We start from the raw sequence: 27,301 nt of genomic DNA, 5'->3' as shown, positions 1-27,301 counted from the left end.
AGAGTATATTGCAAAACATTGATGAAAATAGAGCAGATTGCCAGTGGAACACTTGGTTAACATGCACGATGAGCCTGGTGATCTCTTATCTCTGCATTCAGCGTATACAAGGTTTAATTTTGTAACGGCTGACTCTGTCGTTCTTTCTCTGCTTCAACTTATTTTAGTATATACTCCAGTATCCAATTCTTGACTGTTTTATCTATATATTTTAAAGTGTGTCACAAATTTCATTGAAATACACATTACACAAACTTTTGTCAGTGGCAAGTTGTAACAAAGCTTTATTTTGAACAGTAGTTTCTTCAGCTACATCATACCTCCAAGATGCCTGCCCCTGTTCTGCGAGATGCTGTTTTCAGTTGCCAAAAAGTTCATAGCTTTCAGAGGATAAATTTTATGTGTCATGTATCTGCTTTGAGCTGATACGTTTCTCAAGTTTAATCTCAAATAGTTCTGCCATTTCTGGGGATATGTACAGGAGGATAAGCAAATTCTTTGTTGTTGTTGAGAAGACCTGCATGCTTTATAGAAAAATTTTTGATGTGGTGAGAAGATTGCTCATCTGCCAGCTGGTGCTTTCTCTAGCCTACACAAACGTACCTCCATCTGGCCAGGTTGGAACTTTTGAAAAAGCTTGATTTGTGTGAGCTCAGTAAAAGCTTTTTCAGAGCACAGAGCTAAATTTAGCCTAGAGATATCACTTGCTGTGAGGGTGCTCCATCCTCTCGCACTCCTTTCCAGCTGCCCTGTACACCAGTACCAAGCCCACAGGATGACAGAGCAGACTTACTTCCAGGATGAGCGTTTTTCAGTACTTGTTCCCACTGTGTATGTGGAGGGCTTTCCTCCACATTAGATACTAGAAGAGGTAGTAGACTGGGGCAGGGGAGCCCTCACCACTATTGGAGAAAGGGAGAGCATCAGGGCAAAGCAGCATAAAGAGGTTGTTAAAGGACCATTCCCCCAGGCAGAAAACACTTCCTGCCAGAACTTGGAGTTCAGTGTGGGATTTCCAATCAGTATCTTCCTCCACGGCCAGCAAACAGCTTTGAAATCCATTGGCAAAATATGTTTCATATTTTCCTTCACTGGCTTATCCAGTTTAAGGTTAACAATTCACATGCATAAGCAAGTGCTCTTTTAGCCCAGACAGAGAATCTGTATAGCCTGGAATTTCTATTTTTGCAGTAAGAGAGCAAAGTTAATAACATTAAAAGAAATTTAACACTGAATTTAAGCACTCCAGATTTGTGATGTGCAGTCATTCCTCCTCTTGCCTTATTTCCTATGAGTCTTCCAGATTCTACAACAAATAATTCAGGGATTCTGGAGACAGCAGCCTTATTTACTGCGTAGCTTTCCTACACTCCCAGACTGTCCTCCACCCAGAATGTGCAGAGGCTGTTTGGAAAAATAGGATGTACTCACATACTTAAGAACAGCAGGATAGCATATGCACAAAGGGGCCAAGTTTCAACAACCTTAGTATTCTTAGCTCCTAACTGAAGCTTTTAGATTGAAAAGTGTTTGATTTTGCTTAGTTTAATATAGTTTTAGAGAGGGAGAAAAGATTGTAAAATTAACTGAAGAAAACCAAAACACTGATACAGGATAAATCTTACCCTGTTTGACAAGGAAGTAAACCAGGTATCAGATCTTTCTTAGCTGGGGGAATGGTGAGATTTGAACAGATTTCTGCCTTTAAATGTTTATTCAATTTCCTGTAAGTTCTGTTTTGTTTCCTTTTTCCCCTGGTTACAATTCATGAAGAACTGAAAGGTGAGCTGCAATTTTACAGAAAGGTAAGGACCTAATTGCAAGTACTTAAGTTTAGAAAATGGCCAGTGCAAAAAAGTGTGTATCTGTTTCAATTCAAGTGACAACAAGGCATTTGGCAGTGGCCAGTTCCTGGAGGTTTGAGGCTGCAGTCTTTGCAGATACAACTCCATTGACTCCCCTGAATAGGCCAAATACACTCCAACTGTTTTTACTTTATTTCCTTTCAAAATGGCTGTGTCTCTGGTCCTGTGGGGCTCTGACACATACTGGTGCAAAGCCCAAGGACTGCGGGTGTGGAGTGTTGGACATAACTGTGTAGGGTTAAACAGTGACCACAATTCTCTGTAAGCAGTTGTTACGTTTCTTAATTTTATGGTCGTCTCTTGAATTGGGTAAATACATCTATGACCATATTGTAGCCTTTTAGCAAAGGCATAAAGAAAGGGAACTATTTTCTGGCCTTTAAAACATTGTCACTTTCCCATTCCTAAACACTAGCCAGAATCAGTGAGAGTATCTTTGGAAACATTTAATCTATTCAGCAATTAGGCTTTGTTATTAGTGAATGGCTAAATTTACATGCCCACCAGTATTCTTTTTAGCACTAATAGTCTGAATTAGAGAGAGTCTGAAGTTCTGCAATGTGAAACTCATGGTTTGTTGTCCCCCTTCTAAAGAAAAGCTCCCCATGGCCTTTTCTTCCTTGTGTGTCTTTTCTGTCTCTCTTAGGTTCCTCTAAGGCAGTATTAACACTGCATGTTAGCCAGGTGACATTTGTTTGAAAACAGAGTCCTTTGTGGAAAATTCCCCTTTTTGCATAGGATGGGACAGAGAGTAGGGAAGTGGCTGGAGATCAGTCTGTTTTGCTTCATTATTTATCACGAATGGTTAATTCTTTTTTGGATGACCTTGTGTAAGTATTAACATACTTGCTTTGGAAATTTCGTGAGCTTCAGTGACGATAAAGGGAGATACTCCATATGTTCTGCTTTGGTGTTTTCAAAATAATGTGACTAGTTATATATTAGGCTAGATTTGCCTATAAGACTCTTGTGGTACCTGTTGCATTTCCCTGTGGTAGTCTGGACCTCCTCTGGTCTGGATTTGTGTGATACTGTTGTAAAGGCAGGCGGTGTCACCCTCACACACCCTTTCTCAGGTCTCTTCTGGGACAGGGGAATTAACGTCGGAGGTGCACTAGGGAAACACTGATGTAGTGCAATTTGGATCACACCTTCTTGAAGCCAGAGGCCTTTTATTTTAGTGAAGGTAGAAATGGCTCTGGAAATGTCTAAGGGGGAATTGAGACAGGATTTCTTTTTTGAAGAATGCATGAAGGCATGCATGCAGTTGTTTTTAGAGGGTGATAGGCTTTCTGAGAAAGAGCAATATTTCAGGATTGTGTTTGTCTTGGCTGGCTGGGGTAAGGAAGGAGCTTGATGCCTAAAAGGGGAAAAGGAAGGAGTATTCAACAGGAGCTCAGCTGAAGGATGTGGTATAGCAAGAGGATAAAGGAGGTCATGTAGAGGAGATGCAATCAAGAGCAGATTTTTTTTTGTGTGACAAATTAATAAACTCATACGCTCACTGGGATCCCATCTTCTCCTTTCCAGTTGCCAGGACTTGTGTGTGGGCTCTTTCAATGCTGTCAGTTGCCATACTTCATTAATGACCCTTAAGGGGCTAACATTAACACCTGTTTGTGGTTATTTCCTGTCACTGTTTACTCTCCCAGATGGTACAAATACAATATGCCCAGTGTGTTAGGCATTTGTCAGTAATATACTCTTTGCCAGCTAAATGCCATTCATGTTAAATTTGGCAGCCATTTCACAGCCTGAAGAATCTGTCCTCTTAAGTCAAAAGCAGAAACTGGAGACAAATCTTAGATTCTCGAAATAAGTAGGAAAGAAATAGCCCAATTGTTTGTCTTTCATCTTACAGTTTGTTTTCGTGTACCAAACGGGTAGAACTGAGGAGAAGCAGCAACTTAAAATCTAAATGAATGCCTAAGCCTGAGACGGGTGGCTCCAGTGGAGTTGGATAGGGTGTGCTCACGTGGTCCTGAACCTATTATTTCATGACCAGAAGATGTGTGACTTTGTTCTGATGACTGAAAGACAGAGATATTGGAAGACTTTGCTGCAGAGAAGACTGTGGTCTCCAGGTCTTGAATTAAGTCTTGCTCTTGCCTTGGGAAGATAGTTAAAGAAATAACCAGAAGGCTGATAAACAGTGTTTCTGGAGTGCTCTGACAAGTCATCCAATACTGGCCAAAATGTTTTGTGTTTGTGTGTCATGCATGACTTCGATTTCCAGCTCTCCCAGAGCAGGGAACATGTTTTTTTTCTCTAGGACTGTAATATACCATGTCCATTTCCAGTTCTAGGGAAATGTTTTATATTGATAGTAATAAGAAAAACACTATATTAATGCCAACTATCTTGGCTTTGTCAGAGGTAAAAAAGTTACTGACATACGCATTTGGGAATTTCTAGCCCAACAGACAGAAGTCTAAAAGATGAGTAAGTGAATACCTCTGCTAACCCATAGACCAGTTGTTCACTAAAATCATCACTATATAAATTGCTACATTCTGCACAGGAAAGGTCAAATGGGGTGCTCATGCCAACAGTGGGCCTACAGACGCATTCTTCCAGGTCAGATGATGTTATTTAGAGGCTGAATCCCTGACAGCTGTGCCTTGATGACAGAGATGGTGGTAAATCATTTATCTCTTGATTCCACACAGGCAAATATCCAAAGCTGATTATTTTACTAGACCAAGCAAAGCAAAGACCTCATGGAGTTGCAGATGCAGTCAGTTATTGTTGAGGTCCTTAACATGGCGCATGTCTGTCTGTTGCACATGTGTATAAATGTTAAAGTTGATTAAGAATGCAAGTCAGTTTTTAGCTAAATAATCAGGACCATTTAAGATACAGATTTTGAGTACTGTTTCTTCACTCATAAGATCTTAGACATCTGAGTGAATATGATCTTATTCACTCGTCAGCTTCTCTCAGGATGATGGATAATTTGTCAACAATGCCATCAAACCTGGACACTGGGCTCCTGTAAGTAAAAACGTTCTGAGAGAGGAGATAAAGAGCAAGGCAAAAGCTGCAGCTGGAGAGAAGCCACTGAATAGTGGACAACTGGAAGATCAGTGAGAGGTCCTCTTCCCCCAGGCTATCAGAGCAGAGAAAGTTTTTTAATACAAGGAATCCATATCACAAATGAGTTACAGGTCCATTTTACATTCCAGTGCTGCACCAACATCATCCCCACCAACGTGCAGGGGAGGGTGGCTCATGGGTAAGGAGGCCCAACTGAGCAACCATTCCCTTGGTTTTCCTCATCATTTTGGAGTCTCATCTCTTTGAAGCATCTTTAGGCTCTTGTGGATCTGCTATAGGGCTGCAGTATGCCATAGAACATATGTACTTATCATTAAAGACTTTTCTGTAGGTTTTGCCAATCTTGATATCCAAAACTTTTATCAGTTTGTATGAAAAGCAACCCTGTTCTTTTTTTTTTTTTTTTTTCTTTCTTTCCTTTGGTTATATGTAGTGCCAGATTCATGCATTGCAACACTCTAGTGGCCATGTGCAAACTGGCCTCATAGACACCAGGCAATTAAAGAACTGCTTAAGAAGATGAAAGGAGTTAGAAAGACAAAGAGAGACAGAAAGACTCAGGGTGTCTGGCTTTCAATGGTAATGATTATGATCTGAGGCTTCTTTTGTTCCCTGCAGTTTGATCCCCCTTCACTGAGGTGGGCATGATAAAATAGATTATCTCTAAATTCAGATAATTTTTGTATTCTGTTTTACAGTGCGCTCCTGCAGTCACCACCGAATACCATTGCCCAACTGAATGGGCAGCAAAAAGCAGGGAGGAGATGGAAACACACATAGGACGTGCTTTGGATTTTGGAAATGCCAAGCAGCTGACTCAAGAACTGACTTTTTGAATCCACACAGTCAATAAAGACTGGTTTATTTTGGAAGTGGCCTCCTGCTTCACTCTAACTCCCTACTGATTACTGAGGTTTAATTTCCAATATCAGAAGAGGTTTGTGTTTCTGGTTGTACAGTAAAGAGCGAGACTGTGGGTTTTGAGGCCCCGGCTCAGATTCAAAGGGGTCAGAGTGGCTCCTTCTGTGTGTGGAAGCTAAGGTTTCTGACATTGCTGGAGGAGGCTGTGTAGTCCAGAGCAAGCTTCCTTCAGGACAAATGTTTGACAACAACTATTAGAACATATTTAAAGCTCTGAAAGCTTTGTTCCGCATGGGACTTAAAAACTGGAATCTTCCAGCCATGGCCAGGCCACAGACTTTCTCAACAGCTCAAGAATAGTTTCTCCTGTACTGGCAGCCCTACAAACTCAAGCAGAGTGCTGGAGAGCCTGTTGTGTTCTTTCTGCCTCCATTATCACTATCAGTCATAAAAACTAAGTAATTGGGAATTAGATGATAATTTAAGTGCTGATAAATATTGAGAAAGAATGGAATCTGTCTGGCTCCTCTCACAACTGCAATGAGATGGCTGTGATGACAGGATTAAGCATGTGTGTATGTGTGTGTGTGTATGCATGTTTTCACAAAACAGGGCTAAGATGCTACTTATAAAGTTCAGGCAGAAGTAAATGCATTTGTGAGAGTTATTTCTGTCTTTTCAACTTGGATTAGCATTTAGAAGTGCACAAATCACCTTTACAGGTCTGCTTGATTCAGCTATTCTCTCCAGCTATTCTCTATCTCAAACAAATCTCTTACCTGACTTTGAAAAAAGTAAACCAAATGTCATAGAGGCACAGAGCCTGAGCAAGAAAAGATGGGACAGTGTCTGCTATTCATTCTCTTGAGGAATATCCGGAGAGAGCTATGGAAACTGTGTGATTCCAAATCTTTCCCTACAAGTTGACTAACAAATAATAAATGAGACATCCCTGTGTCATTAGTGGAGAGCTCTCTTTGTCTCAGGCATGCCATTGCGAATGTGTGCTCAGGGCAGTCTGCATGACAGTCGTTAGTATTAGCAAGAGAGCTGAGAGCACTGTCTGTAGTCTTGGGCAGATGGAGCATCATAAAAGATGCTTTACTTCAGTCCAGACACTGTTCAGCCTGGACATTAGTTTGTGAGCTCAGTGCAAGGACCATTTTTCAGTATGGAACTAGGATTTTCCAGATGTCAAAGCCCATTTGCACAAGTTTGAATCCTTTTTATTTTTAATCACTGCTACTCTCTGCTTTCTTGCTCCATATAACACACATTTTTTATCAGCAGCAAATGGGATCACTTTGAATATGCTGTTATTTCTAGTTTTAATGATGTCTTTGTACTTTGATTGATGTGGATAATATGTTCAGCATGATCCTGTGCCACAGATTATCATCAAAACAGATTTCCCTCTGGAGAGTCTTTGGCTTGGCTGTAACACCAGACATTTTTTCTCAAAAGTATTAATAAGATTCATTAAAGACAAGGCTAGAAGGGAGGGAGAAGTTCCTGAATTTTCAGTGCAGGGAGACCACTAAAATGTCTGGAGCAGGTTTCTCTTATTACTGATGAAGGTGGACAAGAATTGCCATTCTGTCTGACTCCAAAATAACTTGCATTACTGTTCCTGAGCCATAGGCTGTCTTTACAGCCTATATGCACTGTTGTGTCCACGTACACCTGCCACTACCAGATTGCAGTGCCCCAAGAGCAGCCTAGACAGACTCTATAGCGGTATCTATGCCATGAAATCCAGGTGGACCATTCCCAGCTACTGGGAGGCTGCTTGTGGTCAGAGAGTGTTAGAGCCTTTCTTGAGATGGATTTGGCCCGCTCCAACTAGCATTCTCCCTGGGGAGCTCAAAAGGCCCAGGGACCATTTCCAAGAGACCATTCATATGTGCTTGATTATCCCAGAAGTGGGCTGTTCCATTCCCATTCAGTGCCTGGGAATGCCACTGGGCGTGCATAATTTAGCCAAGAATGATACAACCACAGTCAGGCTCAATGCAGCTAACCGCCCCAGTGTACTGTACTAGCAGCACGGGCCGTGGTTTCTGAGAGTTGAGGACCTTTTCTCCGCTTCATCTCCCACTTGTATGTGAAGATGTAACAGCCTCAAGACTGCTGTTATGTGCAATCATGATAGCTTTATCTGCCATGTTAGGTTCCTGGTACTCCTTTTTCCCTTGTTGAAATGCACAAAACAGGGGAAGACTCCCAAGGAAGACTAGAGTTGGTCTTGCCTGAGCTGGCAGCATTGTCCTGTTGCTTGGCTGTTCACAGAGCATTTCCAAGCATACGCAGCATGTTCAGGTGCAGGCTCCACACTGTACTTGTGCACTTGGAGTTAACCCAACCTGCCTATTCTGGCATTGTGATACAGAAGCAAGAAAGGATGACCAGTATCATTACACAGAATATCAACTGTTGCCAGCCCATAAGGTCAGCTGAATATCCAACATTGATCAGATTTCTGAAGGGCTGAACACCTAGTATGTCCTCTCTTATGTAAATGCTTACCAGTGTACTCTCAGCCCTTTTAAAAATCAGGCTATATATTTGGGTCCTCAGACATGGTCTTTATGCATCTGTTTTTGAAAATCTTGGCTTTACTAGGTGTGGCTTGTTTAAAACAAAACACTTTTCTTCCCTAAGGTGCTTCCTAGAGCTCTGGGGTGACCTTCCTTCTTTTTCTGCTCTCTCTCTCTGGAATTTATCTGGGATTACAGCCTAGAGAAGGTCTGTAATAGCTCATGCCAATGAGCTGATTAATAAAAGGCTGATAGATTTTCTTACAAAGACCTGTTCCCTGTAGTAGGGTGACTATCTTCATAGGCATGATGGTATACTGAGAGTCTTTATGGTAGAGAGAACTGCATTCTTTATGATCCTTTTCTTCCCCCAAATCTTCAAGCTTCATACTGCTCTGCTTCACCTCTTGTTAGTGAGAGTGATGATAACTTTCTTGTTCTTCCTGGCCTTGTTGGTGAAATCTCAGGCATTATTGAACTGGTTATTGGGGTGGGCAAGGAGATAGACACTGACATGTTGCCTGTATCTCTGTTTTAGCACAGTCTATAGAGTCTCAGTGCATGGAGTTAACCAGTGTCCCCATCACAGTGCTTTCTCTCCAAAACCTCCTCACCTACACAAGATTCTCTACTGGTGCATCTTGGATATTTCAGAGATGACTGAGATTGGAAAAAACATTCATCAGTAAAGCCTTATAAAAAGGAAATCATCACCTTAACTACAGAAGAACTAGTGCCTTCTTATACCAATTACACATTTTTCAGTGCCAAAACTCCATGAAGATTTCAAATAAAAGAGAAACAGAGCTTTTTCACAGAGACATCCTCTGTGTTCCAAAAGACAAGTTAAGCAATGAGACTCTTTAAAATGAATTGGTATTCATTGAAATGGATTTCTTCCCCAGGGAGAAAGGCCAATCAGCTAAAGGAATTTTTTTGTCTTTGTGTAGAAATCAAGGTAGTAAAGTCTAATTTGCTTTGCAGGAATGTTGGTGGCATGTAAGTCTGATGTGCCCTCAACTGTCCCTGTGGGTATTTTTTCTGTTATTTTGTGAGTAAAGTTTTTTAGCTGGCATGTTGTTTTTTTCCTTCCTCCCTTGAAAATAATCTAAGAGATATGGAAACTGTGTGGTATGAATCTGGCATGAATTATTCTTCAGTTTCGCACAATGGAGTTGAATAATTTTTACTATGGTTTTGATCTTTGTTCTGCCGTCTCTTCTATTAAAACTCAATGTTCAACAGCTGTTTGACTTGCCTGAGTGGTACTTCTACTTTACTTCAGGACACTTGACTTGTTTAGTTATTCCTAGGGAAGGCAGGCATTCTTTCATGAAATCTCTATGAACAGACCTATACCATTTTTTAATGTAAGACAATTTATACAAGTTGTGGATTTGCTATAGTGGGAAGGGTTTTGTTATTATGATGTCTAGTCCCATGACTTGTTTTCGAGTTATTCAGCATTCTGTGCTCATTATTTTTTTATGGTGTGGCTGGTGTTTTTTTGAGGCATTTTTTCATACAGTGCTTTGGATGTTTTGTCTTGACTGAAATGTCTCATTCCACCCCAGTATGCTGATTTCCTCCTTCACTGATATTTTGGCTCTGATAGTTGGTATGCTTGAATATTTCTCTGTTTCATTCCCTCTGTGTGCTGCTCTGTGTTTTTCGTTAGTTTTATTTACTTGTGAACAGAAAATATTTTAAGCTGTTAGCCATCTTTTGTCCATTTTGCAGATAGTCTGTAGTGACTCTGAAAGTTATTTTGGAGTTAATACATGCCCTGCAAAATGAGCGATTTTAAGCATGCTTTAGATGGAGCATCTTTCACTGGCTATTTATATTCTTCAGTTTACTTTATATTTGCATTCACAAACTCACAATTTTTGTTTAAAGTTCAATGGTTCATCCTGCATGACATGCTAGAAGCATTCAATCTCTTATCACAAAAGCTATGTGAAATTACTTCATATTCTTTATTGAAACTGTAAGTTCTTTCTTTTTTGTGTGTTGCAGTAGGAAGTAAGCTAAATGATAGGCAAATGACACATGGTTCATAGGACAAAGTCTTTTGTGTTCCTTCTGGACTGATAATCCATCATCAGTAATAATTAGTTATTTCTCTGCAAAGATATAAGTGGCTCCACCATCTGAAATGCAGACTTGGGAGTACTGTGTTTCTGCTGAAAGAGATTTTGGACCCAATTTGACCTGTTTGGACCATTTAATGGTGATAAGGATGTGTTAATTGCAAAAATACATACAGTATGTTCTGTGAAGAGTCTCTTCTTTCCACATGACCTGCTCATCTATAAATAAGAAGATTAAATAAATTACAGGGAAGCGAATCTTTGAGCTCTGTAGGATTAGAAGAAGATTGGTCATTGACTTCAAAGAGAACTAAGTGCTTTTGAATGTCTTGCCTTTGACATTATTTTTTCAAATGTTTGCATAGCTGGACAATGGTCAATATGCTACAAATCTCTGACAGCAGAGATTGACCCAAATTCTCTGCCTTTGTGAGAGGAGGTTCATAGCTTTCAATTTGCTTTATCAGCAGAGAAGCTAGATTCTGTTCTCTGAACTAAGGGTATCAAGATTTGGAAAAACTTGTGAAATGTATGTCATTTTCCAGAAGATGTTTTAGAAAGCTACATGGAAAACCATTATAAACTATTAAGAAAAATGATGATTCAGAGATGTCTGTTTGTTGTGGCTTAACCCAGAACTGTTTGAGACACCACAGCTCGAGTGAGTAGGTTTTATGCAAACTTTTGTACTGTTTAGTGGCTGATGACTCCGCTTGGCTTGTGTTTTACTTCATTTTTAACCTCTGCACAACACTGGCAAAGGGAACGGTTATTCTACATTAATCATTCCCTGACGGCAAAAAGGCAATCTGGACATTTGGAAATGACACAGTAAATTCCTGAACCTCACAGCAAAGCTCCCAGGGACTTTAGAGGGGCCATGGCCATGCAGAGGAGTCATCTCCTATACTGTAGGGCAGCGTCTTGATGTGGACTCAATACCTACAGCACCCAAGATGACTGTCATTGTGCTGTGACTGTCAGCGTCTGCTGTGTGGTCACTACCCAAGCCCAGAGAGAAAGTTCTGCCCCCTGCTCTGGCCCTTTTTACCCAGTACAGATAGTAGTACATCATTAGAGTTTCTCCCTGTTCTCTTTGTCCCACAGAAACTGTCCACATGACAATGAAATACTGCTTTCTGGGGTGCTGGGAAAACTCCAGATGTGTAGAAGAATCTTCCTCTTCCTGCACATGAGGCCTGAGAAGCACCTAGCACCAAGACCATGCTCCAGAATGGGGATTAGCACTCAGGCAATTTGCTGCTGGCTACTCAGTACTTCATTGGTGTGACTTGATGTCAGCGAGGGACTCCGCTTCTGACACAGCAGCCCCATGTGTGCAGAGGCCCAGCAGGCTCGTGTTTCTCCAGCAAAGCCGCTGGAGAGCCCTGGTGAGAGGACCTTTGCTGAGCACACAGGCAGCTCCTGGTGTGGCAGGGAGGACAGGAAGCTCAGCCCCAGAAGACGGAGTATTTCATCTGCTTGGCGCTCTCTGTTCCCTGAGGTATCACGCCTGACACTTCCCCTCTCATACCTTATTTGCAGCTTACGCCATTGCTATCTGGAAGGCTGGAGTCAGCAGACTTGATTTTCATCTGATGTTTACATATTCTTCTTATCACCTTGAGTATTACTTCACTTCCTTATCTTGGATGTGCTTGGTACATGAAGGTATCTGACCTCTCTTCTGCTTCCCTCCTTCTGCCTTCCTTTATTGGGAGCTGCAGCTGTAATTTCTACATTTTCTTTCCATAAGAAACTCTTCTCATTTAATTTCTTCTTTTTCAGTCCTATCATAGTTTGTACAGGTTTCTGCTTGTCTGGAAAGTTGCTCCTAAAATCTCAGTTGTCCCTGCAGGTAGTGTGGGTCTTGGCCTATATATCCATCCCCAAGGCATATATAACCAACATTTACATCTGACCTAAATGTTCATAGGATCGTATGATAGAGAAATTGGGAGGGAGGGAAGGTTGGAGTCCCCTGTCTGTTTTTACTATAACTTCTGACTGTTGCCATGTATTCCTACTTATCTAGTTTTAAATCTCTCTTTCGTATGGTCAGTATATAACCCAATTTACTGACTTTCACTGTTTGGAAAGGGTTTTTTTTCCCTGATAAGAAGCTTGACTTCTCCTTTCTCACTTCTTCTCTTTACCTATTTTTGTATTCTCCAAAATAAGGTTTCTACTATTGCACTTAAACTCTTCCAACATTTTTGTAGGTGGCTTTATGTCCTTCTGTCCTTGAAATCTCTTAGCCAAGATATTGGTATTTCATTCTTTTTCTGTTTCCTTACATGTCAATCCTTTCATCCCAGACCCTTTCTGTAGTCTTTTATGATGTCCCTGTAACTTGTAAATTATTTCTGGTGTATGGAAAGACTTCTGTACTGGAGATACGAACCAGCCCCTCAACTTGTCTAAGTAGTATCATTAGACTGAAAGACCAGTGTCAATTTAAAAGCTCTGCAGATAGGGCTGTATGTTTTCAGTATCTGAAAATTAGGGGCCTGAGCCTATATTAATTTTATGTCAAAATTTCACTGAGTTCATTTGGATTTTTATGCCTATAAAGAAGGCTCAATTTGCCTTTAGTGTTGGATGTTACATATATTACAGGGCCAGAAGAGACTGCTCTGATCCTTCTCAAAATTCCCTCATTTAATATATCCAAGGATCACACTTGTTGACCACAATGTTGAATTGGAAAGCCACATTCACTTGATTAGCCATCAGGAGCTCAAATCTTTTTCAGCTGCTGCTTCCCGAGTAGACTCTCCTGCCTCTCAGTATGGCCTCTGCCTCATTTTATTCCTAGGTGGATGAGCCTACAGCTGGCTATCTTGAATTTTCTTTTCCATGTCTTTCCATTTTCTTTTCATTGTCTTTTCCATGTTCCTTCCCAAGTGACCCAAATTCAGTGGCAACCTGATCTTGTCATTATTTTGTGTTAGTCCAAATTTTATTTCAGTGCCATATTTTACTGCTAGGCTTCTTTATATTTTTTCCCCAGTAATGTTAATAATTTGTGCAAAAACCTGTTGCAAAAACCTCACTTCCAATTACGCTGACACTTTATTACAAGCTTCCTTGATAAGTGTAGTATAAATTTGTCATCAGCTTTGGTGCCAGCAATGTAGTGTGAAACCTGGAGGCTGGCAGGCACCAGCGCCTCCCTTTTCTTCATAATCAGATACCAGGAATCACCAGCCCCGTGCAATGTAGGTGCTGCCTCCCACCCTGCTCCACCCTGCATTCCCAGCCCAACACCCACTGACAGTTCTCTGGCTACCCAGGACACCCATTTGTCAGTCCTCTCTTGCAGCATTTTGTTTTCGTCCAGTCCTCTGGAGTTTCCATCGTATTCTAAAACATCTCAATATATGAGCACGAACACTTCATCCAAACCTTTTGTACAGTTTTTGGATGCAAGTTTTCCATACCTGGTTTTGGTTTTGGTTTTCAAAAATTACTTGTTTTAGTAGCTGTTTAACCTCCCCTGGATTTTTTTTTTTTCAGTGAAATGGAAAGTATTTCCTTGTGACAGGAGAGAAATCTGTCTCTGGCTTTTTTTCAACTATAAGATGAAGTTATACTGCATATTTCTGGGTTTTGTGTGTTACTAACAATAATTGAATTTTTGTCTGGGTCTGGAATGTCTCTGTTACTGGGATTCCTTTCACTCTTAGCACTCCTAGAAATCTTCTTACTGTCTTGAAGTCTCCATGCCACTGATTTATTTTATGCCCTTTTGTCATGCTAGGAAATTTCTATAAACATGGCTTGTAATTTAGTTTCCTACCTATCAACTTCCTTCTTATTTACAGTAGAATTTGTGCACTTTATTTTGAACATTAAGAAGGAAAAATATTTTTTTTGGTAAAATTCTTTAATGCTGTTTTTCTTAACCTCCTAACTGAAGGTTCCTTTCTCTGTCAGCTTCTTCTGCCCGTGAGGAACAATTCCAACAACATGTATTTGCGTAGAGTAACCTTATTAGTGCCTGGTACCACATCTTCATCTTTTTTTTTTTCCTTTCCTTTCTTTCCAGTTGTCTGCTATTCCTGGTACACTTGAACATCAGATAACAGACCACTAAGTGGGATCACTCCTGGTTTTGGCTTCTTTTTTTTCTCCGTGTTTGGGGTTCATTATTTCTCCTAACTTCTTGTCAGTATGAGAATCAGTAAGGAGACAGGCGCAGCAGGAAGCAGGAGTTGTGCCATAGGGATTATGTTCCAGGGGACGCTGCATGCTGTTTTCTGATATGATTAATCAGGTGAAATGCACAAAGCTTTGTAGTCTGAAGAAATCCATTTTGAAAGGGGGTCTGTTTTGTTATGACTGAGTTAGGAAGATGAGGATTTTTCCCTTCCCCCGCAGGCAGAGATTTCAACAATTAAACGACAAGGGGGAAATGTTTATAAGTAATACTAAGGTGTGAAAGTGGGAAAGGTAGGCAGGCTCAGCAGTCAGACTTTGATTTGTATGCTGCAGGTCTGTGGGTGGAGTGTGGCAGGGCTCTTGTAGCCTGAGGCAAATACAAGCTGTGAATGGCCCTAGGCAGAGCTCTGGGGTCAGAGGACTGGGCTTTTGGAGGGCAGTGGCATTGCCCGCAAGCCCCACCGTACCCAGCAACCTGCTGGTCAAATGCAGCCATGGGGAGCCATGGCCAAAGTGTGCAGGAGGAGGGGTGCATGAATCCCGCTCCACACGAGAAGGCCCCAGCATAGCTTTTAGGTTGATTGGTTTTCAAAGGTGAAAAGAATGAAAAAAACAAACCGTGGCACTGTGATGGCACGAGGCTCACAAAACCCACACCATGGCAGCAGTGGCCGTCCCCCCTGTGGATTAGGATTACATTTAGAGGGTCTTCATGTAGTTAGGCAATGTAGTCTAGTGGCACTTTGCAGAGCTGAAGTAATTACAAGGAGAAATCAAAACACTGGGAAGCGCTGATGGGAAATAGGGCCTCAAGAGGCCCTGTAGGAGATGCAGACATGCCTGGCCCCGGTCGTCTTTCTGGTATGCTGATCTTGGAGGGTCTCTAAGTAAGGAGAACCCATGCTGGGGTCAGGATACACTGTGATTTACCCAGAAGTGCCACTGGTGCTTTCATTCCCAGTGCCACTGAACAACAGCGTAGGCTATCCTGGGAGCCATCCACCAGAAAGGTTTGTTATTAAACACAGGTTAATTGCTTCTTTATGTGCAGGACTGGAATAGGGGCACTTGCAAGAGTCAGGAACAGCTCAACAAGAGGGATTAGTAGTGTCCTATCATTATTTGTTTTGGCATGTGCAGAAATAAAAAATAAAAATTCTTGGATGTGGCCCAGTTTAATTTTAGGTCAGCGAAAGCTCTGTATTCTTCCAACCTGGCTATTTTAATTGTATTATGAAAATATCCCTGCAGGTTCGGCCATGTTATGACCAGACCAACTTCATTGTAGAATATGTCATCCATTCAAGTTTTTTTTTTTTTAAAGGGAGAAATATGGAAATGAATAGCTCTGCTTTCTTGAGCTCTCTAAAGTACAAAACCATTTTTATTTTAAATTTGTAAAAAGAATTCTTTCTCTCACATGGGACCCTCTCTGCCAAACCAGGCACCTCGGCACAGTTAAAGTCATAAACCTTTCCAAATGCTTCTAGGTAGCTTGAAATGAGGTCATGTCGGTGCCGTGTCTTTTATTATAAAATATTGTAGGAAGAACACTGATGGGAGAGAAAAAAATCTTCTCTTTTGAGAGGAAATGCCTCTACATGTACACTGATGGGAGTAGAAGGGGCCAATGAGAAAATACAAATGATTCATAGTTTTTAACAAATATTTACAACATGTATTTTAGCAGGACTGTACAAATATAAACCAGTTCCTTTGCCACCTGCAAAGAAATTGTCTTGTTTTATTTTTAATACCTATGGGTAGGTAGTACAGGAAACTTTTACTACTTATTTGATTCCTAATACGTGGAAATATTTTCATTGCTGTATTCATTTGGAAACTCTGTAATTGCGCTGGAAAAAAAAGAAATATTGCGCAGACTAAGGCAGCGCTCATATGATTATTTCTAACTTGCTTAAAACTTTCTGGATCCCTGTTCCTAAAGAGGTCACTGGACTTGCTGGGTTCTGTTTGGTTTTCTTGGGGTTTTGTTTGTTTATTAGTAGGAGACTGGGAGGTGTATTGGGTGTAACTATCAATGCAAATAGCTCTTCAGCAAACTTTTCCATTAGTTTGACAAACAAGTTCATGGTTTTGTAGTGGTATGATTTTTAGAAGATTTGGTTCTCTTCAGTGATTAATGTAGAACAGTTGGTCCTTTCTTACCTTTGTCTTTTAAAGTACTCCTAGGTAAGAAAGTGACAGTAAATCACAGCATCCACTGAGCACAAAGAGAAGTTCTTTGTCAGATTTGAACACCTACTCCCAGACTTTCTGTGCAAAGAGGATCTTGGCTGTCAGTGATACCTGCAAAAGATTTCCTAAAGTGAAGCCACTATCAGTACACCAGAAAGTGAAAAATCTCAGCTGGGAGCAGGTAATGGTCCAGCAATACAGACTGAAAAACTGCTGACTCTGCTCCCTCCATAGCAAACTGCTGGGTAACACATGACAACACAGTCTTCACTGACCATGTAGTACTGCTGAAAAAAAAAAACCACAATTTTTTTTTTTTTTTTCTGTGAGAGAAGTCCAATGCATATGTACAGCTATGAGCATAAAACTGTGTCCACAAAACCAACAGAGATGTCTGTACTGTTGGGTCCAGCAGCGCTTGGATCTGGTCTTCAGTGGCTGTTGGTGTCAGCAAACGATGCGCACGCAAGGAACACAGCTGTGCCTACAGGACTGGTTGTATGGTTTGTTTCAAGTGCAAATCACAGGTGGCTTGGAGGCAAACAGGAGGACAATGGTAGAGCAAATAATACATCAAGATATACAAATATCAAGACTAATGTAAGTGTTCCCAAGCCTCGATGGCTGCATTTGTGCTTATTTGACATTGATATAAAAGACAATGTACAGTCAGACCAGGGGAGAATACAGATTTGGACAATTTCATTGGGGAAGACAATTCATTCTGAGAAGTCATTAGTCACTGGGCCTAAGTCATCCTGAAGGCTTCATGTTTTAAATACGAATTTAAGAAGTGGTCTCCAAATGTTCTAGATGGCACTTGGGAGGGAGAATTAGCAAGCACATTCTGTATGGGAAATAGAAAATATGATTATTTAAATCAGGCGTAAACAATGTTTTTGGGTGGCTTCAGTTTTGCAGAAGTATCATGCTGTCTTGGGTTTACACGGCAAGGTTTCAGTAGTGGGGGGGGGCTACAGAGGTGGCTTCTGTGAGAAGCTGTTAGAAGCTTCTGTGTCTGATAAAGCCAATGCCAGCCGGCTCCAAGATGGACCTGCCACTGGCCAAGGCTGAGCCCATCAGCAACAGCGGTAGTGCCTCTGTGATAACATATTTAAGGGGGGGAAAAAAGAACGCGGGGACACAAACTGCAGCTGGAGTGAGAGTATGTGAGAGGAACGACTCTGCAGACACCAAGGTCAGTGAAGAAGGAGGGGAGGAGGTGCTCCAGGCACTGGAGCAGAGATTCCCCTGCAGCCCGTGGTGAAGACCATGGTGAGGCAGGCTGTGCCCCTGCAGCCCATGGAGGTCCATGGTAGAGCAGACATCCACCTGCTGCCCGTGGAGGACCCCATGCTGGAGCAGGGGGATGTGCCCAAAGGAGGCTGTGACCCCGTGGGAAGCCCACGCTGGAGCAGGCTCCTGGCAGGACCTGTGGAGCCACGGAGAGAGAGGAGCCCAGGCTGGAGCAGGTTTGCTGGCAGGACTTGGGACCCCATGGGGGACCCTCGCTGGAGCAGTCTGCTCCTGAAGGACTGCACCCCATGGAAGGGACCCATACTGGAGCAGCTAATGAAGAACTGCAGCCCGTGGGAAGGACCCGCGTTGGAGCAGGGGAAGAGTGTGAGGAGTCCTGCCCTGAGAAGGAAGGAGCAGCAGAGACAACATGTGATGAACTGACCGCAACCCCCATTCCCTCTCCCCCTCTGCAGCTCGGGGGGAGGCGGTAGAGAAAATCGGGAGTGAAGCTGAGCCCAGAAAGAAGGGGGGGGGGGGGGTGCGGGGAAGGTGTTTTTAAGATTTGGTTTTATTTCTCATTACCCTACACATGTTCTCACTCCTCTCTCCTACTCAGTTTTGACTGATAATAAATTAAACTGATTTTCCCCAAGTCGAGTCTGTTTTGCCTGTGATGGTAATTGCTGCGTGATCTCCCTGTCCTTATGTTGACCCATGAGCTTTTTCGTTACATTTTCTCTCCCCTGTCCAGTTGAGAAGCGGCTTTGGTGGGCACTTGGCATCTAGCCAGGGTCAAACCACCACACATGCCTGGGGTTTCGCTTTTTATTTTAGTTCATAAGGCAGCTCCTCAGCTAGTAGAGATCAAAAGTATTCCACTGTGATCAGTAGAAGCATCACAGATTTCACCATATCATGATGTCAACCTAAACACCTGCTGAGGTGATAGTTTGGCCCATCACTGTTTGAAACAGACATGGGTAAATACATTTCCAAAATCAGCTTTTATTTGGACAAGTGAGAGATGTGTTTTGAGTTCTTACTAATTATAGGCCTAAAGTGTAAAAAACCCTGAGTCACTCGTTCTGATTTTGACCATTCAATTCATAAGAGAAAGACTGAGCTCTCTGAAGATATACTAACACATGGACACCGATTATTTGCTCTCATTTTAGCTCTACAGGCTATCAAAAAGTAAAACAACACAACATTGGCTTCCAGGCATGTAAAATAAAACATGTGTCCAGTAGTGTATACACAGAGTGAAGAAAATGTTTCAGGAGAAAGGCAGCACTTCAGTATTTGACATTGGTAAATAAACATTGTGGTAACTTTAACCAAGAAAGACTGTGATTTTTTCATTCACGCGTGACGAATATTATTCTTTTATGCCACTGTTTCACTAACACTACACCATGTATGATACTCCAGGATAATCAGCCAATGAGGCATATTTTAAGTGAGGTGAAAGAAAGGCAGCATGGCAGTGTAAATACCAGAGCTTGTGAGTGAGCTGCGTGCGTTACGTGTGATGGCTATTTCTGGGTTCCAAGGTCAGCAGCTCTCGCTGTGAGCAGAGGACTTCACATGCTGGAGGACTTGGAAGCAAAACTGCTGTCTCCTAGGATTTCTCCCTGTGTCTGAGAGGAGGACTGGGGCAGATGGATTGCGCAAAGCTCTAAGGAGACTTTCCTGCATTCCTGGAAACTTCTCTGCCCCACCTTCATCTGGGCATGGGGAAACTTAGAGGTCCAGCGTGAGATCCCAGAGGGTTTTGCCAGGAACTAGACATGCCTGCAGCTGGGATGCATCCATAGCCTACATCAGTGTCCATGAGCTGGTACTTGGGGATTGGAAGTAGGATGGATAACCAGAGGTCCCAGCCACCATGAAGCTGCAGAAAGACATGCCTGTGTTTCCACATCACTCTATTAATTGCAAAACTGGGTTTGGAGTATCTAGACAAGCTGCTCTCACCCCTGTAGCTCCCTTTGATGTGCAGAGAATTCACTACCCATGGTTCAGCAGCATTTTCAAGGAGCCTTATCATGAAGTGCAGCTCTAATGCTAAGCCAGGATCATCTACATCTCCCAGGCTCCCTGCTCACTTGTGCGAGGTCTGGCAATGAGGCGGTGCGGCTGCTGGCAGCTCCAGTGCCTGGGGAGGAAAGATTTGGGGCTTCAACTTTGAATGCCCAGCATTGTTGTTCAGAAGGACCCTGTTCTCCTCCTTGCTTGAAGCCAACCAGCTTGCTCTATTCAGAGAAAATGCTATTGTATTTTTTAATGAAAAAAAAATCTTTGCTGACCAAACAGGTTTGCCTGTGTTCTGCTAGCTCTAGTAACACTGCCGTGTGGAAAGCGATCAGCCCTGGAGTTTTAATAATATGTGGAGCTGCAGCTTTGCAGGCACACAGGATTGTAATAGAGTCTGCTGAAACTATTCCTGCCAAAACAAACACCAGGAGAGATTTCTTTTCCATGTACCAAAGTCTCACTTTAGCATTTGCCAGGCAACACATTTTACTTTTCCTGTCTTCTCTTCTGCCTGTGCCGGACAAATAAAGAAGGCACTGCAGATAGGTAACTATCAGTCAGCATCTCGGTACTGGAGGACTGCTGGGCAAGCTGTGGGCTGCAATCATTTATGCAGTTTTCTCTGTATGTTCGAGAAGGGCTTTACTCTTTCATTTCAGCGCTTTTATAAGAGCTCAGGGCTGGGGCCTGCATTTTTCTGCAGTAAGCTCACAAAGTTGGATTCCCCTCGGACTTGCAAACCTTGGCCACATTCATATTTTACATGGGCCACTCTGCGCAGCTGATTCTTCTGGTGTTTATTTTTCTTGATTTGAAATAATTCTTATTTCTCTCTGAGGAAACCTTGCCTGTTAATGACTGCTAGCTGTAACATGCCGGCAACTATCCTCAGGTCTTCTCCCATGGCTCTGTCTCACCTCATCCATCACCCCCAGACATAAGGTCAGAGGTTGCCATGAAGTGGGGGAAAAAATCATGCTTTTGAGGAATCTAATTGTTTTGCTTTAAAACTTTGTCCTGAGGTTAGCTATTCAGCTCCTTGGCTCAAGTGGTCTTCTCTCCTGTAGGAACAGAGACCTAAAATTTCCCAGTGGTGAGGTCATAGCTTTGGGCATACTGATACCAAAAGCACATGCTACCGTGCTGACTGATGATAATTAGGAGATGCTCTGTGCAGTTGTGCCACTGTATTTATCCTTGTATCTTTGTGTGTGTGTGTGTGTCTGTTTGTGTGTAATTACAAATATCTGTGAAATTGAGATGAGAAACCTGGATCCAGATCTGTCCATCCCAGCCACACGGGTTTGCCCCTCCAAAGCTGCACCCAGAGCCTGGATCCAAGCCCAGGAGGAATCAGAGAGGAGCTGTTTCTTCCCCCCACCAAGATGGGAGTAGCTGGGAGCAGCAGCAAGCTAATGGTAAGTTTCAGAGTTACAGGTGGATGAGACAGACTTTTCCCATAAACTGAAGCAGGCTCAGGCTGCTTTGGAGATTCACACGTGGTTAGAAATGGCAGTAGGCAACATCTAGGATGCCATGAAAAAACTCAGACTTTTGAAATTTGCATTTGAGTGATGTGGAGCAAAGCATTTCCATTACTTTTGACTAAAGCTGACCTGTTTTGCTGGTTTGCCTAGGCTAGCTGGCCTTCTCAACTTCTGGGTTATCGTCAGCCACAAGAAGCGTAAAATATCACAAGCATACATAATATCATACATAATATTTAGCTGTTTCATTTATCAGTCATTCCCAGAAAATGCTGTCATCCATGCAGATGGATAAGTACAGCATGGGTATAGGGTGTGTTCCCTAATTTTCCCCAGATCCTTTACCTTATCAGGAACAGGAAATTCCTTGAGTTACTTTTCAATCATAAGTAATGTAAATTTTCAAAACGCTTTACTGAGTTACAAACTCGAAGTACCATTCTCATTTGACTATGAAATTTGCAGCTGAGGCTTACTTTTGAGCCCACCAGCCCTATGTTTCAAGAAATTTACCTTCAGGAAAAGCTACCAGTCTTTCTAGGAGATGAAGCTCAGAGAGAGCATTTTGCAGCCACGCAAAACACCAGATTATTCTGGATACCAACCAGCAACCGCTGCCTGAGTAACCGTTGCTCCTAAGGTGATGAACGGTCACTTCTCTTAGATTGGACTTGCCATTGATGACCTTAGTCACTATCCTGTATTATTTGAGAATATACACATGAGCCTTCTTGAAACATAAGGGACTCCTGTGTCCTCTCCAAGTGTTCGATAAGGATTCAGATTTACCATCTGCTACTTTAATGGAAAAAGACACTTCTGATGCCTGATGGGATAAAAGAAATCCCGCCATGATCCGGTATTATTTAATCTGACTGTGAAGATGAGTCCTTCATTCTCACTTCTGCCTTCTCCTCTCTCTTTTCTCTCCATGTGGTGTAGTAATTACTTTTCCTTCTCCATTTTCTTATCATGCAGCTAGACAAAGTGCTTCTTGATCACTGCTGCTGTTTTCCAACATAGGTACTTATTTGTATTTAATATTACCCGTTTTCACCTAAATGTTGGAAGGCAACCTGAATCAAACTAAGCATTGACATCTAAACATCAAGTAAACATCAAATTTTCAACCTCCTGTAGTCTGCTCACATCAAGAGATGCTTTCTTTTTTCATAAATCATGCTGCTCTCTCTGATGGCTCTCTTTTCTGATTTATGAAAATCCACATAGTTCAAAAGCATTACAAAGGATACATCATGTCAATTGCTAGGTGCAACGCAACAAACACTTGCGAGTTAAGCATGTACTAACAGATGACATATACAAGTGTTGGACACTCAGTAGATGGCAGCCAACTTCCGGTTCTGCTGAAGTTTCTGTTATGTTCACTAAAATTGGAATTTGACACAAATAACCTTTTAAGTTTTCAAAGGAAATGAAGGTTGTCTCAAACTGAAATGCAGGTAACGGAGAACAGGGACTGATAATATTTATACAAGCTGTCAAGTGGAAGGAGTTTTTCATCCTTTTTTTTTTTTTTTTTTTTAAGTGAGCAGGGCAATTTTTGTCTTCTTTTGAACTGATAGAATGTCCTGGAGAAGGTGAAGAAGACCTACTAGGTTTCCCATAGATAACCAATTGCAGAAACATCTATAAAAGAGATAAATTCCTTCAGGATATGAGGTGGAAATTACAATAAATTATTTTTGTTGACCAAAATTACCTCTTTAATTAGCTCTTTAATATGGCTTCTTCTTAAAAGAGAAGTTTGAAGAAGCTCTGTCATTGGAAATCTCGTGACTGTATGAGGACAGTGCTGGAGTATTGCCATGGTACTTTGACACATTATCATCCTAGTAAATGATCCAAGTGTTGAAATTCAGTGTGGAGTGATGGCTTTTGCAAAACTTTGCCATGTGTTTCAGCCCTCCTGGCAAGCACAGCGTTATCTGATGGTATGTTGCTTGGAGAGGAATGGAAGGAGACAAGGGAAAAGAGAATGTGGGCTTTGTATGAGCTATGGTAATTGAACTAAAGCTGTAGCTGAATAAAAACTTGCCTGTAAGTTTACAAACATACAATTAAGACCCTTACTGTTACCTAAATCCTTTTTCTTGCTTTATAATTTTCTGGTAAAAAGCATTACTGTTGTTTTTGGACTTTCATTATAACTCTAGTAGCCACAGAGAGAACCAAATGTTGTTTGTTTATTTATTTGTGAAACAAATTATGCCCCTCTGCAAACTTCACTGTGTAATTTGCACTGGCTTTGCAGTTTACAAGAATGTACACGCTGGTTTAAGTACTCCCTTCTCCTTGGAATTAGAAGATGAAGCAGCAGAATTGCCATGCAAGTGGCTACGATTTTAGTGCAACAGTTGCAGCTCATTATATGTCCCAAAGTCAGAAATAATTTGTCACAACAGAGTTCTCCATTCGAAACTGCAGTCTGTGCCTGTAATGAATAAAACATGGCTGTCAGAATTAAAAGGGGTAGAGTTACAGTAACACACTCTGAGTACTGTTGAGTGTGATTCAATAAAATTATGGATTTTTCCCCATTTATCACTTGTGGTTCATTCTGTTTAACAAATACAGTAGTCAGTTTTTGGTTACACTGGTTGCCTACCCAGAGCAGACAGCCTTTGAAATGTACCCCTTGACATTTTCATTTGGTTTCTGTGTGTTTGCAAGCTGGTTTTATATGTATTTTCCTGGTTGCACAGTATAGAAACCATTCAGCAGCACAGCCACAGTTGCCACTGGACATCTTCATCATTTCTGCTTACATTTGCATTTGCCTTAGCCTCACCCAGCTGAAAAATGCACTCTGTGCCTCCAAATGATGGTGTTTGGAAATCTGGCCAGGGCTCTCTACAGGGCCAGGCAAAACTCAGAGCTGACCCTGAAAACTTGCTGAGTTATCAGTTCATATCAGATTAAAAGAACCCAGCTTTGCCCTAATTAATTGTTGTGTGTGCTGGTGGTGAGATTTAAGAAGATACATGCAACTACTTTGTGTTGATCAAACCAGTAGCATCTCAACTGAGCATGAAGGGGGAAGTCTCATCTGGAACAAAATGGTGTCAGCTAAGACCAGCAAAGTGGAGTTTTTACACCAAAAGAAATCAACCTTACAGTAACTAGATTTCTGCCTCATTCCATGGGAGGGTGCAATGGAGTGATGGCATCCCCTTCCAGCTCCTGGTACAGGGCTGGTTCTGGTCCCTGTGGGGTTCCCAGCTAACCTGGGAAGTAAGGCTCTGTAAGAGAAAAGACCCTATCTACCTCTCACACCCCTGGCCCCTTTGCAGACTCATCTGGGTAGGTGTAGTGGAGATGTTATGACGTGGATCCTGCACCAGGGTCCACAGGTTATGGGGACAAACCTGGGCTGAGGAGCAGACTGGACCTCCAGAACCTCAAATATGTCCATTAGCTTTGCTTTCTTCCTGCCTTATTCCTCACCGCTTGGCTGTATATGAGTGCCTCTGGGATCTCAACTTCGGGGTGTCTGCATGGATTCCTGTGCCTCAGAAAAGCCTGTGCAGGGAGCCAAAGCCTCTGCTAAAAATCTTCTTCCCTGGCGGGGATTTGGCTTGCTGCGAAGCACTGTGTAGGACAGACACAATGGCTTTCAAGGAAGAGTATTAAACAAGTGAAAAGTAAAGGCATGAATGCTTGTGTATATTTGCATGTGTGTAGGAAAGAAAGCATTGGCATTGGCATCACTCATTTGAAGTATTGCCATGTCTTGGGTTCTGCTGGTGCTCAGTGGTGCCTTCCCATTGACCTCAAGCACTAATGCCAGCTGAGGATCTAGCCCAACTCCCAAACCTTTTGCACATTTCCACTACCAATGCACAAAATAACTTCTCTGTAAATACTGGCACAGGCACACAGTGTACTGAGTATATGGGCAGTCTGGTTTTCAGCATGCACTGATGCACACTGCTGGCAACTGTATCACATGTGGAAAAAGGGGCTGAAAGAGAGAGGCAAAGAGGTTTCTCAGACACCAAATAGGACTTTCTGGTGTTTTGCCTTCTGTCCTCGTTTAGTTTACACTTGCTGCCTATGAAGGTGCTGACATTGCTCCAGGAGGGCTTGTTTCCAGTTGTGCCTGTGCTGATGGAAGAGATTGAAGCAGGTCGGCTCAGCTTTATCATGTCCTTCAACAGGGTCTGTAATGAGGCAGGGAGGAACATGCTGGGAATTCAAGGAGCAGAGGTTTTTATCTCTGCTCTTTGATGCTTCGTTGGCAATACCACAGGAAAATAAAAAGCTATATAAACAGAAAGCACTTTTAAGGTGGTTATACCACATCTTAATGCTACTTCTATCTGCTTGTGCTACAGATCTGCAGGAGGCACTTATGGCATTAAAAAGAAAAATCACAGGAGCAAACGTGGAGGGGAGTGTTTGTGACATGCTTCATTTTCTATGAAAGCAAGTGGTAAGCAGGCCAAACCATTGCTGACAGGATTAAAGACATGCTGGTAGCAGCGTCTGAGTTGTTTTGAAATGCCTGGGGAATCAGGCATATAAAATGAAACATGTGTCATCCCAGGTCATCTTCTCTTTAGGATTGCTTCTCCCTTTCAGACGTATTGTGCTCGGGACAGCCAGCCAGTCCTGCTGCAGCTTTTTGGACTGTCAGTCTGGCTGCTCTTTCTTTTTCTTCTAGGTGCTGATGCCTGCTGTGGTTCCCTCCCTTTCTTTTTTTTTCTTATTTCTGAGGACTCTGTACACTCCTATAGAGGAATAGGCCAGCTCTGAAAACAAAAGTGTGTGGTATTTGTTCTTCAGGGTTACAGACATCGTTTTCTGCATTGTGGATGTGGGTGGCATCACTATTTGCACATGTTCTTTGTCACTTTTTTGTATACTTAATTATCCATACTCCTTTTGTGAATTTACAGGGGAAAACTGTTTTGTGGTTTGTGGTATAAAAGAAAAATGGTGTAAGAGTCCCACAGTTACAGTTTGATATTTACTAGAAAGGTTTTGTTAGGGATCCTGTGAGTCCCCTATTTTACATCTTTCTTTTTTATGTACAGGTAGTGTGAATACCACTGAAATAAATTTCAAAGAAAACCAGCTGTGGCTAATTTTACTCCTTACTATATCAGTGTGACCATGGATACCTGGGTTTGTCGCTTGTTTTAAAGACAAATGCTGCAGAATTCAAGGAGAGGATGGTAGGGGAAATAATTTTCAAGAGTCTTTTCACTGTAAGCCTAGGAATGTGTACAGAAAATGCTGTGTAATGTAATCACTGTATCTCAAAATCCTCAGTAACCAGTAGCTGGAACAGAGAATGTAGCCCAAATGCCCTTCAAATGCAAGTGGAGGAATAGCTAAAAAACAATGTGCTCCATTACAATTACATTTAGGAAAATGCTTTGCCATGTCTGGCTGACCATGTTCTTAAAATACAGGACACACGATTTCCTACCATTTCCTCTCACACAGTTGGGACCAGCACCTGGCTGAGGGTAATGGTGAAGAAAGGAAGGTAACACAGATGAGAAAAGAAGAACACTGTGAAGACATGCAGATGTGATGACCGACCTTACTTTTTTTCCCCAATTTCTTTCTTTGGGCTGCAGCCACCTCCTGGAATCTGCTGCTAAGGGACTCAGGACAGCAACAGCAGGAATTCCTCCAGGCTTTCCTCGAGCTGTGATTGCTGGTGCCCCTCTTACCTAGAGATCGGTGCTGTGCACCAGGTCTGTGCCCCCAGCTAGCGGTATGAATTA

This window comes from Pelecanus crispus, chromosome Z, assembly GCF_030463565.1.
Source record: "Pelecanus crispus isolate bPelCri1 chromosome Z, bPelCri1.pri, whole genome shotgun sequence".
Taxonomy (NCBI): Eukaryota; Metazoa; Chordata; class Aves; order Pelecaniformes; family Pelecanidae; genus Pelecanus; species Pelecanus crispus.
Note: the sequence above shows the minus strand (reverse complement) of the source record.